Raw genomic sequence first — 13,406 nt, 5'->3', positions numbered from 1 at the left:
TTTAGCAATTTTTAAGCTCATGCTTATTGCCCATGGATTGATGCATGACAAATTTGAGAGAAAAAATAAACTTGAGCCTACTTTTGAAATCATTTTCTTGAAAAAACTAAAAGCTCATTTTTTTTTCTTTGAGAAACCATGTTCAACAGATTATACATCTATATTTTATTTTTTTTACATAAGACATGGTCTTCGCACTAAGCAGCACAGAATTCACTTTATCAGGCCTCGCTTCTAACTGAATAAGAATCTGCCTTTGCAGATGTTAACACCTGAGTCTTCATTTATTGGTATAATGACAGATATCAAAAATCTTTCTTAAAGTGTTAGTATGTGTGATGTGAATTTCAAAAGCTTAAACTTAACCTGTAAATGGCACTTGTGCATTGTGAAAATAAAAACTTTAAATTACTCCAGTACGTTCCCTAAAGCTGGACATCCTTGCTGGAAACCATATTGCTTACCTTTAAGTTAATGAATTGTTCTAATAGTTGCTTTAACATATAAACTACTTATAAATATGTTCCTGTTTTCTTCTCATAACAGATATTAAAATCACCACTTCCTCATGGGTCTCCTGATCATTACTGCAATAATGATACTATGCTTATAGTCATTAAAATTTTTGTGGAATTTGCAGGGCTATTTATTTTACAACAATATTTCCCTGCTGACGATCTGGGACTCATTGAATCCAGATGTGGAACTGTATCTTAAGGAAATCAAGTGCCATTTCTGAGAGAATTGATTTAGTTCCCTGTGGATATACATTACTCTAGATTCTTCTCACCTACCCACCCAGTGAGTGCTTGATGACCATTAAGTACTACACTAGAACAAAGGAAATTGCCTGAAGGGTTTTGATAATTAACATAAGCTTTCATTTCACACAAGTGGCTACTGACTTATAAAGATGTTATAAGTAGCAAAAATAGCCTAGGCATTTAACAAAATGGGTAAAGATTTTTTATAGCCCTTACCACCAAGTTCTCCTGGGGTTCTTTAACTTAGGAGTAAATTTTCTTTCTTTAATCCTTGGCTCTACCCTGTCTCCCATAAGTTATGCAATGTGCCTTCATATCCCTTGCTAACTAAAATTCCCTTTTAAAAAAATATTTACTAATTTATTTAAAAGAGTTACAGAGAGAGAAGGAGCGATCTCCCAACTGCTGGTTCACTCCCCAAATGGCTCTGTGCCACAACACTAGCCCCTAAACTTCCTTTAGAAATGATGATGTTGTGGCACAGTGGGTTAAGCTGCCCTTTCTGGGACACCAGCATCCCATGTGAGCACCAGTTTGAGACTGGGCCACTCCACTTCCTATCCAGCTCCCTACTAATGCACCTGGGAAGGCAACAGAAAACAGCACAAGTATTTGGGCCCCTGCCACCCACCTGGGAGACCAGGATGGAGTTCTAGGTTCCTGGCTTCTGCCTGTCCCAGCCATTGTGTTACAAGAAAACTGGTGAGATGAGTCTGGGTTCTTGTCCTGATGTTGATTAAAATTTATGAGACTGGGCACAATGGTGAGAGTAGAGGTGAAATTTTATTTAAGTAAGAAGAGGAAAGTCTCCAAACAATATGACTGGAGGAGCTGGTAGAAAGAGAACAAAGCCACTGAGGTCTGGCAGTCTGGCGATATTTGTATGTCTAGCGTATTATCTTCCAAGAGCTACTGCAGTGGTTATACATTAGCTACTCTGAAGGCAGGGGTAATGTTAATGGAGCATTTTCTAACTTGTTTCTGCTGAAACCTAAATCCTGTTTTCTGTTGGCCAATTATTTGTTACAATGGGCTTCCATTCTGGTTTGTTTAGTGTGTTCATGCTGGCAAAGAACTGCAGGGTGTAGCAATTCAATTTCAGTCATTTGCAAAGTGAACCAGCAGTTGGATGATCTCTCTCTATATCTCTGCCATCTGCTGCTGCCTTCCTAGGCACATTAGCAGGGAGCTGGATTGGAAGTAGAGCAGCTGAGACTGGAACTGGTGCTCTGTTGATAGGATACTGGCATTGTAGGTGGCAGCTTAGCTCAGTGTACCACAGTGCTGGACCCTATATCCGCAACTTTTTTATCTAAAACTTTGTACAATTTGTTTGTTAGTTCTAAAAAATATTTGGTGGGTTCTTTGGGTTTTTTCCATCTGTAAGATCATGACATCTGCAAGATATGACAATTTGACCTCCTCCTTTTCAATTTGAATGCACTTTCTTTCTCTTGCTTAATTGCTTTGTACAGAACTTCCAGGAATATGCTGAGTAAATATGGTAAAACTGGATAACCTTTATTATTCTAGATCTTAGAGAAAGCCTTTCAGTTTTCCCCCACTCAGGATGATATCAGCTGTCAGCTTATTGTATATGACCTTTATTATGTTGAGGTGTCTTCCTTCTAGAAACATTTTAATTAAGACAATTTTACTTCTTCAACTAAGTTATTTTAATTTCTTTTTTTTAAATTTATTTACTTGAAAGTCAGAGTTACAGAGAAGGAGAGGAAGAGAGGGAGAGACAGAGAGATCTTCCATTCCGTGGTTCACTCCCCAAATGACAACAACAGCCAGGCCGGGGCTGGGCCAGGCTGAAGGCAGGATCCAGGAGCTTCTTCCAGGTCTCCCACATGGGTGCAGGGGCCTAAACACTTCGGCCATCTTCTGCTGCTTTCCCAGGCCATTAACGGGGAGCTAGATCAAAATTGGAGCAGCCTGGACTAGAACCCGCACCCACAGAGGACACCGACATTGCAGCTTTACCTGCGGCTCCACATTGTTGGCCCCCTTAATTTCTACTTCCTGACACATATCCTGGCTAGGACCTCTCATACAATGTTGAATACCAGTGTTGAGAGATGCCCTTGCCATACTCTCGATCTTAAAGAAAAGGCATTACATGTATCACATCACTGGCCCCATTTGTTGGCTGGTTGTGTAGTGCACTGCTCAATTTTCTTTTTTTTTTTTTCTTTTCTTTTCTTATTTTTTGACAGGCAGAGTTAGACAGTGAGAGAGAGAGAGAGACAGAGAGAAAGGTCTTCCTTCCTCTGGTTCACCCCCCAAGTGGCCACTACAGCCGGCACACTGCGCCGATCCGAAGCCAGGAGCCAGGTGCTTCTCCTGGTCTCCCATGCGGGCGCAGGGCCCAAGCACTTGGGCCATCCTTCACTGCCCTCCCAGGCCACAGCAGAGAGCTGGCCTGGAAGAGGAGCAACCGGGACAGAACCGGCGCCCTGACCGAGACTAGAACCTGGGGTGCCGGCGCCATGAAAGGAACGGCCGAGAGCCAAGAGCCGCCATAAGAATGGCCTTAATAAAACAGTCCTGGGAAATGGGGAGTAAACTAAGTTCACAGAGAAGGCAGATAGCTACTACCCAGAGATAAGGGCTACTACCCAGAGATAAGGGCGACAGAACATCCTGGTACGCACCTAAGCCCCCTCCCCTGTGCTTGTTCAAGCTTAACAAAGAAACCGCGAGGCACGTAGGGCACATAGCCACCCCTTTCTGCTCTTCAAGGACCCCCTCCCCATATCCAAGCTTAGACACGTAGGGCACGTAGCCCCCTGTTTCTCCTCCTCCTCGACGACCTCCTCCCCTTGTAGTTGCCCAATAAACTTACGCCACCCTATAGTATGTTAATTTTGTGGTTTTGCCCTTTAAAAACTGTGTAAAATGATTGTTCGGGGCTCCTCTCTCTTGCTTGCTGCTTGCGGCAGCAAGAAGAGGGCCCATTTGCGCAAATGAAATAAAACTGCCTCCTGCCTTTTGCATTGTCTGGTCTGGAGTCTGTATTTCTGGGGTCATCACAAAAGGACACCGCTTTTGGGGTCCTACAGCCACAGGCGGAGATTAGCCTAGTGAGCCGCAGAAATGGCCATACTGCTCCATTTTCATAATCTGTTTTATAAATAGTCAATTTTTAAAATTCTTGTAATATGGAGCCCTTTCTTTTAAATTATTGTTACCTAAAGCTAGTAAATGCAAACAAATTATGACCCTCAAAAAATCACCATTAAGTAAGATGGTAGCTATGATTTTTTTAAAAAAAGATTTATTTATTTGAAAGGCAGAAATACAGAGAGAGAAGGAGAAATGAGACAGAGGAGAGAGAGAGAGAGAGGGAGAGAGAGAATGAGAATGAGAATGAATATCTTCCATCCGCTGGTGCACTCCCCAAATGACCACAATGGCTGCGACTGAGCCAGGCTGAAGCCAGGAGCAAGGAGCTTCATCTGGGTCTCCCACATGGATTCAGGGGCCCAATCATTTGGGCCATCTTTCACTGCTTTCCCAGGTGCATTAGCAGAGAGCTGGATCAGAAGTGGAGCAGCCAGGACTCAAACTGGTACCCATATGGGATGCCTCTATTGGAACTATCTAGAATTGCAGTTTTAAAATATGGATATGGTTGTAATAATGAATACAACTTTGACAGAGATTCAATAGTGTTCTTCAGATATTCTAATCTTCTTTCATGTGTCTTGTCAATTTTGTTTTTTAAATAATCCATTTTATTTGAGTTATTGGACATATTGGCATAAAATTGTCAAAATATCTCATTTTCTGTTGATTTTATTTACATGATTTTATGATTTATAAAATTAGATCTGTCTGTATAACTTATTTTCTCCACTTTGATCTGTGAATGCTCTGTTGCCTTTTCTACCCATCAGTTATTACTTTCTGACTACGTTAATATCTATTTTACTAAATAATAACATGCTAATTCTCTTGCTTAACGACTGCTTTTATCTATGTCTGAGGAATCTATACTGATGGAAACTGTAAAGATATAACCCCTCTTATCAAACCTAGTAGTGAACTATTCAAGATTTAGTTTTTAAATAACAGGATGACTAAATTGACTTTACTTCACAATGATAAAGTAGTTGATAGTGTGCTTCCTTTCTTGATAGGTACAAATTTGTCACATAAAACAAATGAGTGCCTACTGAGAATTAACAAATATTATTATGCTGAATGACTTCCATATACTGTTCCAGATTTTCTACCCTCCTTGAGGCCTCTCTGTGCTTGAGAGGCTGATGGCATCAAGTCCTTTGTCTTCTGCCTTTCCATTGCATGCATTCCAGTCCCCCATGGCAATTTTTGTTGCCAACTGGTAGTCCTTATAATGGTGCCCAGATACAAATACTCACAGGGACAGCATTGTCTCATCCTTCCACAGCTTACCCATATCTCTGGACATAGCTCCTTCATTAAACTCTCCTTGAATTAATGGATTGTAAGTGTCATCTCTTTTGTGCAGACACATCCATAGATACAATGTGAAAAAAAGCTACAAAAATGAATTTAAGAGGGCCAGAAAAGTTCTAAAAATAGTGAGGCCCTTGAAGCCACATGATATTGAAATTACTTCCAAGCTAAATAACTGAAAGCAATGTAGCATTATTTCATAATTAGAAAAACTCAAATCACTGCACATGTGTATAAAAACAAATTTATATACATAATGGTCAGGTAATATGAAGTTGACAATTTAAAGCAGTAAGAAAAATTATCTTTTAAAAATTTGAGGATCTAAATCATACTGTACAGCAGAACAAACTTCAAAAAATTAGAAGAATGTAAAGAATGTAAATGAATGTAAAGAACTGACCAATAAAATATACATTTTTAAAGCTTTTATTTATTTATTTGAGAGACAGTTACAGAGAAAGGGAGAGAGAGAAAGGTCTTCCATCCTCTGGTTCACTCCACAAATGGCCACAACGGCTGGAGCTGGGTCGATCCTTAGACAGGAGCCAGGAGCTTCCTCTGATTCCCCCACCTGGGTGCAGTGCCCAAACCCTTGGGCCACCCTCTGCTGCTTTCCCAGGCCATTAGCAGAGAGCTAGGTCGGAAAACAAGCAGCTGGGACATGAACTGGTACACATATGGGATTCTGGCACTGCGGATTGAGGCTTAGCCTAATTGGCCACAGTACCAGCCCCAATCATATTGCTTTATTCTTCAGATTGTTAATGTGCTGTGTTATGTGGAGGAATGTTCTGTCTATACTCAGTTTGCTCAAGGTTTTTAATATGAAAAGATATTGTATTTTATCAAATGCTTTCTCTGCATCTGTTGAAATAATCGTCTGGTTGTTTTTATAAGTATTTATTTATTCGAGAGGCAGAGTTAGAAACAGGGAGAGGGAGAGACAGAGGGAGGTCTTCCATCTGCTGGTTCACTCCCCAAATGGCCACAGTGGTTGGAGCTGGGCCAATCCAGAGCCAGGAGCTTCTTCCAGGTCTCCCACATGGGTGCAGGGGCCCAAGCCCTTGGACCATCTTCTACTGCTTTCCCAGGTCATAGCAGAGAGCTGGATCAGAATAGGGGTGTCCAGGACAGGAACTGGCACCCATATGGGATGCTTGTGTCACAAGAGGAAGCTTGGAGTACTGCACCACAGTGCCGGCCCCTAACCAGAACCCAAAAGTGGTTTATTTTCCTCATGCTGGGAAAAGCTTTTCTAAATAAAACACTAATAAAAAATAGATGCCATACATAACAGTTAATCTTTGTGTATATGAAAAGTAAAAGAAAATTAGTATTTTACAGCAATTATGGAAATAAAGCTCTAATCTAAGATGCTACAAAAAGGCATTATAAGATTATAAAATAAGAAGGATATAGTGATTAAAGATGTGAAGGCTAAAATAAATAATCAAGAAAATAAAAGATGAAGTTGAGAATATCTGCTAGAAAATATCTTAAAATTAAGCTTTACAAAATGTGAGAAATATACATAAAGTGTAGGGTATTTATTCAAGTTCTACAATATCCACTAATGATTATGTTAATGGAGATGGGTGGGATAGATTCTTGTCTTCACAAGAACAAATTCAGAAGTGAGACAGAGAGCAGTGGTAAGCAAGGTAGCAAGGTTCACTGGGGTGAGGCATCCGTGAGAATGGGTGCGCACCTCTCTAGACAGAATCTGAGAGGGAGTTCCCAGTCACTTAGAGTGGGGACAGCAAGCTTGCAAGGTTGAATGGAGAGAATATACCTAGCAGGCCAGGAGGGAGGCTTGGGAGAGAGCTGTTTTTAGACTGGGGCTTATAAGGGAACCGGGTCCAATTCTTCCCAGGTTTCTCCTTCCCTTCCTCCTCCTCCTCTTCCACCTCCTCCTCTACCTCCTCCCCTCCCCCTTCCTCTCCTCCACCTCTTCCTCCACCTCCCCCCTCCTTCCCATCCCCCTCCCCCTCCCCATCTCCATCCTGCTTTGCTGAGTGTGAATTAGGTAACTAACATTCCTCCCAAGGTTTCACTACTCAGGCTATCAGACTGGGAAGCCCACCTGGCACTGGGCAGAGGTGCTGCCCCTAGGGTGCCTTCCTTGGGAGAAGGCTGTGAGTTTTTATTGCTCAATGTTATCAGGCTAGGCAACCAAGTTGGTGCAGAGGAGACAGGATTCTCCTGGGGAGCTTTTCTTGTGGGGGAAGACTGAGACCACCTGTAAGTTATTGTTGTGTAAAATACTGGGCTGCTTCCAAGGTGTGCTTTCCAGGCTGTCACATTCCTCTCCATAGAAACTTTTGTTTTCCTGTGGCTGTCCCATACACATAGGCTAATTTCTAACTTCCACACTAAGAATCTCTCCAGAAAAAGAATAATATGGAAATATAGGGAATAATACTAGAAGAAAATTTCCTGTTTGTGTAAAAAGAAAATGTCTTCAGAATAAGAGAATTCATTGATTACTGAAATGAACAGAAATGAGGAAAGATCTACACATAAACATGATTTCATAATGCTGAGATAAAAAGTTACTATTTCAAGAGGTGAAAAAAGATGGCACCATGCTTCTTATAGGCAACAGTGTGCAATAGAATAAATACACTGATACAATGTTTTAAAATTTCTCAGATATTTAGAATCTAGGTTTCTGTAAGCAATTCAGACATGTAATGAGCCAAGTAGTTCATTTGCAAAATACCCTTTCATTTATTCTAGGTTGTACCTCAGAAAAATGGAAATACGACAAAGAGGAAGGCATGAAATTCAGGAAACAGCAGGTGAATAATCAGATAATAGGTTGGAAAATCCTCTTTAACAATAACCACCTGGCCTAAAACATGCATTTTTTTTTTCTTATTTTGAAGCAGGAGGGCAAAGGCCTCTAAGAGATATCCTTGTGGAGAAGAGGAAACACCATCCACTAGGTACTATAAACCTAAGGAAAGAATCACATAAGTACAAAATTCATTCCTGCAGTCAGTGTATATCTCTTGATCACCTACTTTATTCTATTATATATGCTTCTGTAGATATCAAAGTCACAGCAGTGTGTCTGTGTCAGTTTGGGGGCGCAGGGCTGCTTTCCAAGAATTTATATTCCAATGGAAGAAGACAGAATATATTCAGACAGATGTATATTAGTTTGGATGGTACTTTTAAAGCTATAAAAACAAAAGGAAAAAATTGCAAAAGAGAAACTGGTAGGGGCCGGCGTGGTTGCTCAGTGGGTTAAGGTCCTGACCTGCAGCACTGGCATTCCATATGGGCACTGGTTCGAGTCCTAGCTGTTCCACTTATGATCCAGCTCTCTGCTATGGCCTGGGAAAGCAGTAGAAAATGGCCCAAGTCCTTGGGCCCCTGCATTCATTCTGGAGACCTGAAAGAAGTTCCTGGCTCCTGGCTTCGGATGGGCTCAGCTCCTGCCATTGTGGCCATTTGGCAAGTGAACTGGCAGATAGAAGACCTATCTCTCTGTGTCTCTACTTTTCCATGTAACTGTGTCTTTCAAATAAATAAATTTTTTTAAAGAGAGAATTGTAGCAGCTGCTACGTTCAATAGACTGAACATAGAAGTTCTATATCCCAAGGGCTAGTGCTATGCTTTAGTAGGCTGTCTCCTCCCAGTGCTGGCCTTCCATATGGGTGCTGGAACAGCTGGTTCATGTCCTGGCTGCTCCTCTTCCCATCCAGCTCTCTGCTGTGGCCTAGGAAAGCAGTGGAAGATGGTCCTAGTGCTTGGGCCTCTGCACCCATGTGGGAGACCTGCAATAAGCTTCTGGCTTCTGGCTTTGGATCAGCCCAGCTCTGACCATTGCAGCCATTTGGGGAGTGAACCAGCAGATAGATGATTCTCTCTCTCTCTCTCTCTCTCTATCCCTTTCTCTGTTACTCTGCCTTTCAAATGAATAAATAGATCAAAAAACATTTTTAAAAAAAAAAAAAAGCTTTAAAAAATTCTATATCTGAAGTACTAACTGGTAGCTTTGGGATCCACATGGAAGGAAGGCCTATACTTCCGGATATGGAGAGTCCTTACCTGTACTTCCGGGATAGAAAAGTCCTTGTCAAGGTCCCCGCGGGTGCCTAAAGGTCAACCAATGAGGATCAGACCTGCCTTAACCTTTAACCCCCATGCCCTGAATCTATAAAAGGAGCCCTCCCAATCTCTGACATGCGAGTTCCCTAGCCCCTGCTCTGTTGGGACTGGGGAACCTCGCCCGGGAGTGGAACCTCAATAAAAGCTTGTGAATTAATTGCTTTGTCTGCCTGGGAAGATTTGTTATGTGCCAGACACCTTGCACTAACTTTGGCTGAAATCTAAGCTTTTAGCAATGTAAGAGATGACAGTACAGCTGGAGTAAGAGAATAAAAGGAAGTGGTGGACAAGAAGAAATAGAAACCTAAGAAGATGTCCTGGGGGATCTTGAGGCCATAATAAATACTGCATTTAATTTTGAGTGACATAGGAGACCTTTGGATGACTTTGATTAGATCAATCTTTTGTATTTAAGATAGAAAGGTAGAAAGAGTAAATGGAAAACCAGTGAAAGGATTGTTACAATAATTTATAGAAAAAACAATAGCTATTTGGAGCAGTGATTTTTTAAAAAAAAATAATTTATTTTCTTTTTTGTTTATTTTAGAGAGAGAAATCAATCTCCCATCCCCAGGTTCACTACCCAGTTGTTCACAAGATTCCTGCTGGTCCAGACCAAAGCCAGGATCCAGGAGCTCCATCAAGGTCTCCCATGTGAGTAGCAGGGGCACAACCTGTTGAGCCATCAGCTGCTGCTTCTGAGGGTGCACATCAATCAGAGGCTGGAATAAGAAGCAGAGCCAGGACTCAAACCCAGGCACTCCAATACAGGATGCAGTCATCCTAAGTGGCAGTTTAACCCACTGTGCCAGAACTCAGGAATAGGTTTTTTATTTATTTATTTTTATTTTTTGACAGGCAGAGTGGACAGTGAGAGAGACAGACAGAGAGAAAGGTCTTCCTTTTGCCATTGGTTCACCCTCCAATGGCCACTGCGGCCGGCGCATCGCGCTGATCCAAAGCCAGGAACCAGGTGCTTCTCCTGGTCTCCCATGGGGTGCAGGGCCCAAGCACTTGGGCCATCCTCCACTGCACTCCCGGGCCACAGCAGAGAGCTGGCCTGGAAGAGGGGCAACCGGGACAGAATCCGGCACCCCGACCGGGACTAGAACCCGGTGTGCTGACGCCACAGGCGGAGGATTAGCCTATTGAGCCGTGGCACCAGCCATGAATAGGGTTTTAACAATGGAAATGACAAGAGATAGATTTGAAGTGTGCTATAAAGGCATGACTGACAGAAGTTTCAAAAAGATTGGAAGTGTATGACGGGAAAATATAAGAGCCAGGATTGACAGCAAAGTATTTGGCATGAAGAACTTGAACTACAGAGTTTCCACTACTGGGATGGGAAGAATGAGGAAAAGAACAGGTTTGAAGAGCACGAGGCAGATAATCAGTTGGATATATAAATCTACATATGAAAGATGCTTGGGATCGAAGTACACTTCTGTTTTTTCACAAGAAGAAAAAGTGAAAACAAATACAAAATCCACTTTTTAAATGATTTTTAACTGAAATGTAAAAATGCACATATTTATGAGGTACCATGTGAAATTTTGATACAAGTATACATTGGGTAATGTCCAATCAAGGTAAATCTACCTATTTCCTCAAACATTTATCATTTCTTTATGGTAAAAACATTTAAAATCCTTTCTTATAGCATTTCCTTTTTTAAGACTTATTTATTTATTTGAAAGGCAGAATTACATAGAGACAGAGGCAGAGAAAGAGGGAGATATATATATATATATATGTATATATCTAGATATATACATACATAGATATCTATATCTATATATTTATATCTATATTTATATCTATATCTATATCTATATCTATAGAGAGAGAGGTCTTCCATCCTCTGATTCACTCCCCAAATGACCACAATTGCTGGAGCTGGGCCGATCAGAAGCTGGGAGACAGGAGCTTCTTCAGGGTCTCTCATGTGGGTGCAGAGGCCCAAAGACGTGGGCCATTTTCCACTGCTTTCCCAGGCCATAGCAGGGAGCTGGATCAGAAGTGGAACAGCTGGGTCTCAAATTCGTGCCCATGTGGGATGCCAGCACTGCAGGTGGCAGCTTTACCTGCTATGCCACAGTGCCGACCCCCTTTTGTTTCTTTTTAGAGAAATATACAGTATATTATAATTATTTGTAGTCATTGTACTTTATGATGTAGCAGCAGACAAAATTCAGAACAAAATTGTTAAAAGGCAGTTATAGTCAAAACATGTAGAAAATTAAAATTAAATATGTCTGAGAATTTTTGGAGTATAAGATTTTATATTTATAAATTATATAATCTTCATTACATATAATCATGAACACATATATTCAAATATATATGAATAAAATTGTGATTACTACAATATTTTACTTTAAATAACTTGGGATCAATACACTGAATCCAGAAGAAAAAATTATAATCCTGGTCAATAAAAATTATTTACACAGTCATGGTATTTGCATTGTATTTTATTTGCAGCGAACTTATTTTTGGATTGTGTAAATTTCGAGGCAAGGCAAGAAAGTTATGATTGTGGGTTGAAAAAGAAAATGTAAGATTTAACAACCTTGACAAGTGTGAAAGTAAATCTGTAGGTGACAGATGGTGGGAGTTGTGAGAGAAAAGAAATGTGGAGAATATATGAGGCACTGATGTGTTCATCGTATACTGAAGGGAGTCAAAACACATAAGTAAATTTTATATAAAAAAACCCTGAAGTATGAGGAGGATATTACTTAACATTATAAAGTCATGCTACAAAACAGAATTTTTTGCCATCAACTCTTTGGAGACAGTTGGCTACTGGCAATGGAAAGGGTTAAAATGCCCTATTGGGAATTTAGTAGTTTTTTTAAATGTCAATTAAGATATAAAATTATAGCATATATATATTTTTGTATAAAGATTTACGTATTTATTTGAAAGTCAGAGTTAGAGAGAGAGATCTTCCACTCACTTGTTCACTCACCAAACAGCCATAATGGCTGGGGCTGGGTCAACCCTAACCCTGGAACCCCATCCATGTCTCTCAGGTAGGTAGCAGAGACCCAAGTATTTGGGCCATCTTCTATTGCCTTCCCAAGGGCATTAGCAGTGAGGTAGATGGGAAGTAAAGCAACCGGGACTGGAACTGATGCTTACATGGAATGCTGGCATCACAGGCAGAGGCTAAAGCCTCTGTGCCAGAATGCCAGGCCCTATTTTTTAATTTTTAAAATTACTTGAACTTGGCCGGCACCGTGACTCAATAGGCTAATCCTCCGCCTTGCGGCGCCTGCACACCAGGTTCTAGTCCCGGTCGGAGCGCCGGATTCTGTCCCGGTTGCCCCTCTTCCAGGCCAGCTCTCTGCTGTGGCCAGGGAGTGCAGTGGAGGATGGCCCAAGTCCTTGGGCCCTGCACCCCATGGGAGACCAGGAAAAGCACCTGGCTCCTGCCATCAGATCAGCGTGGTGCGCCGGCTGCAGCGCGCCAGCCGTGGCAGCCTTTGGAGGGTGAACTAACGGCAAAGGAAGACCTTTCTCTCTGTCTCTCTCTCTCACTATCCACTCTGCCTGTCAAAAAAAAAAAAAAATTACTTGAACTTATATTAGAAGCTTAATATGAGTTAAGGAGAAATGATGAGGGGATTTTCTAAGTATTTTTCAGAATAAGCGCTGTTATATATTTGATTATTTATATTAATATAATTCTTTTAACTGGATTAGAGGTATTTTCTTTTTTAAAGATTTATTTTTTATTTATTTGAAAGGCAAAGTTACAGAGAGATGAAGAGAGACAGAGAAAAGATCTTCACTCTCCAAATGGCTATAGTGGCTGGTCCTCGGCCAGGCCAAAACCAGGAGCCTGGAGTTTCTTCCAGGTCTTTCACATGGGTGCAGGGGCCCAAGGACTTGGGCCATCTTCTACTGCTTTCCCAGGCCACAGCAGAGAGCTGGATCAGAAGTGGAGCAGCCAGGACTAGAACTGGCACCCATATGGGATGGCAGCACTGCAGGCAGTGGCTTTACCAGCTACACCACAACACCGGACCCCAGAAATATAAAAATAATAAAATTTAGTA

The 13,406-nt window shown here is 41.3% G+C and overlaps 1 long non-coding RNA gene across 1 annotated transcript in view; it reads left to right on the top strand.

The window, feature by feature from the left end:
• LOC149119558 (uncharacterized) overlaps positions 1-8,164 on the top strand; it is a 109,838-nt gene extending 101,674 nt beyond the window's left edge. The window contains exons 2-3 of the long non-coding RNA XR_016228325.1: positions 7,956-8,017; positions 8,108-8,164. This is a non-coding gene — a long non-coding RNA (uncharacterized LOC149119558). The remainder of the gene's footprint in view (positions 1-7,955; positions 8,018-8,107) is intronic.
• The last annotated feature ends 5,242 nt before the right edge of the window (positions 8,165-13,406 follow it).

The sequence above is a fragment of the Oryctolagus cuniculus genome, chromosome X (assembly GCF_051225735.1).
Source record: "Oryctolagus cuniculus isolate XC-2025 breed Fujian yellow rabbit chromosome X, ASM5122573v1, whole genome shotgun sequence".
NCBI lineage: Eukaryota > Metazoa > Chordata > Mammalia > Lagomorpha > Leporidae > Oryctolagus > Oryctolagus cuniculus.
Note: the sequence above shows the minus strand (reverse complement) of the source record. Positions and strands in the feature narration are given on the sequence as shown.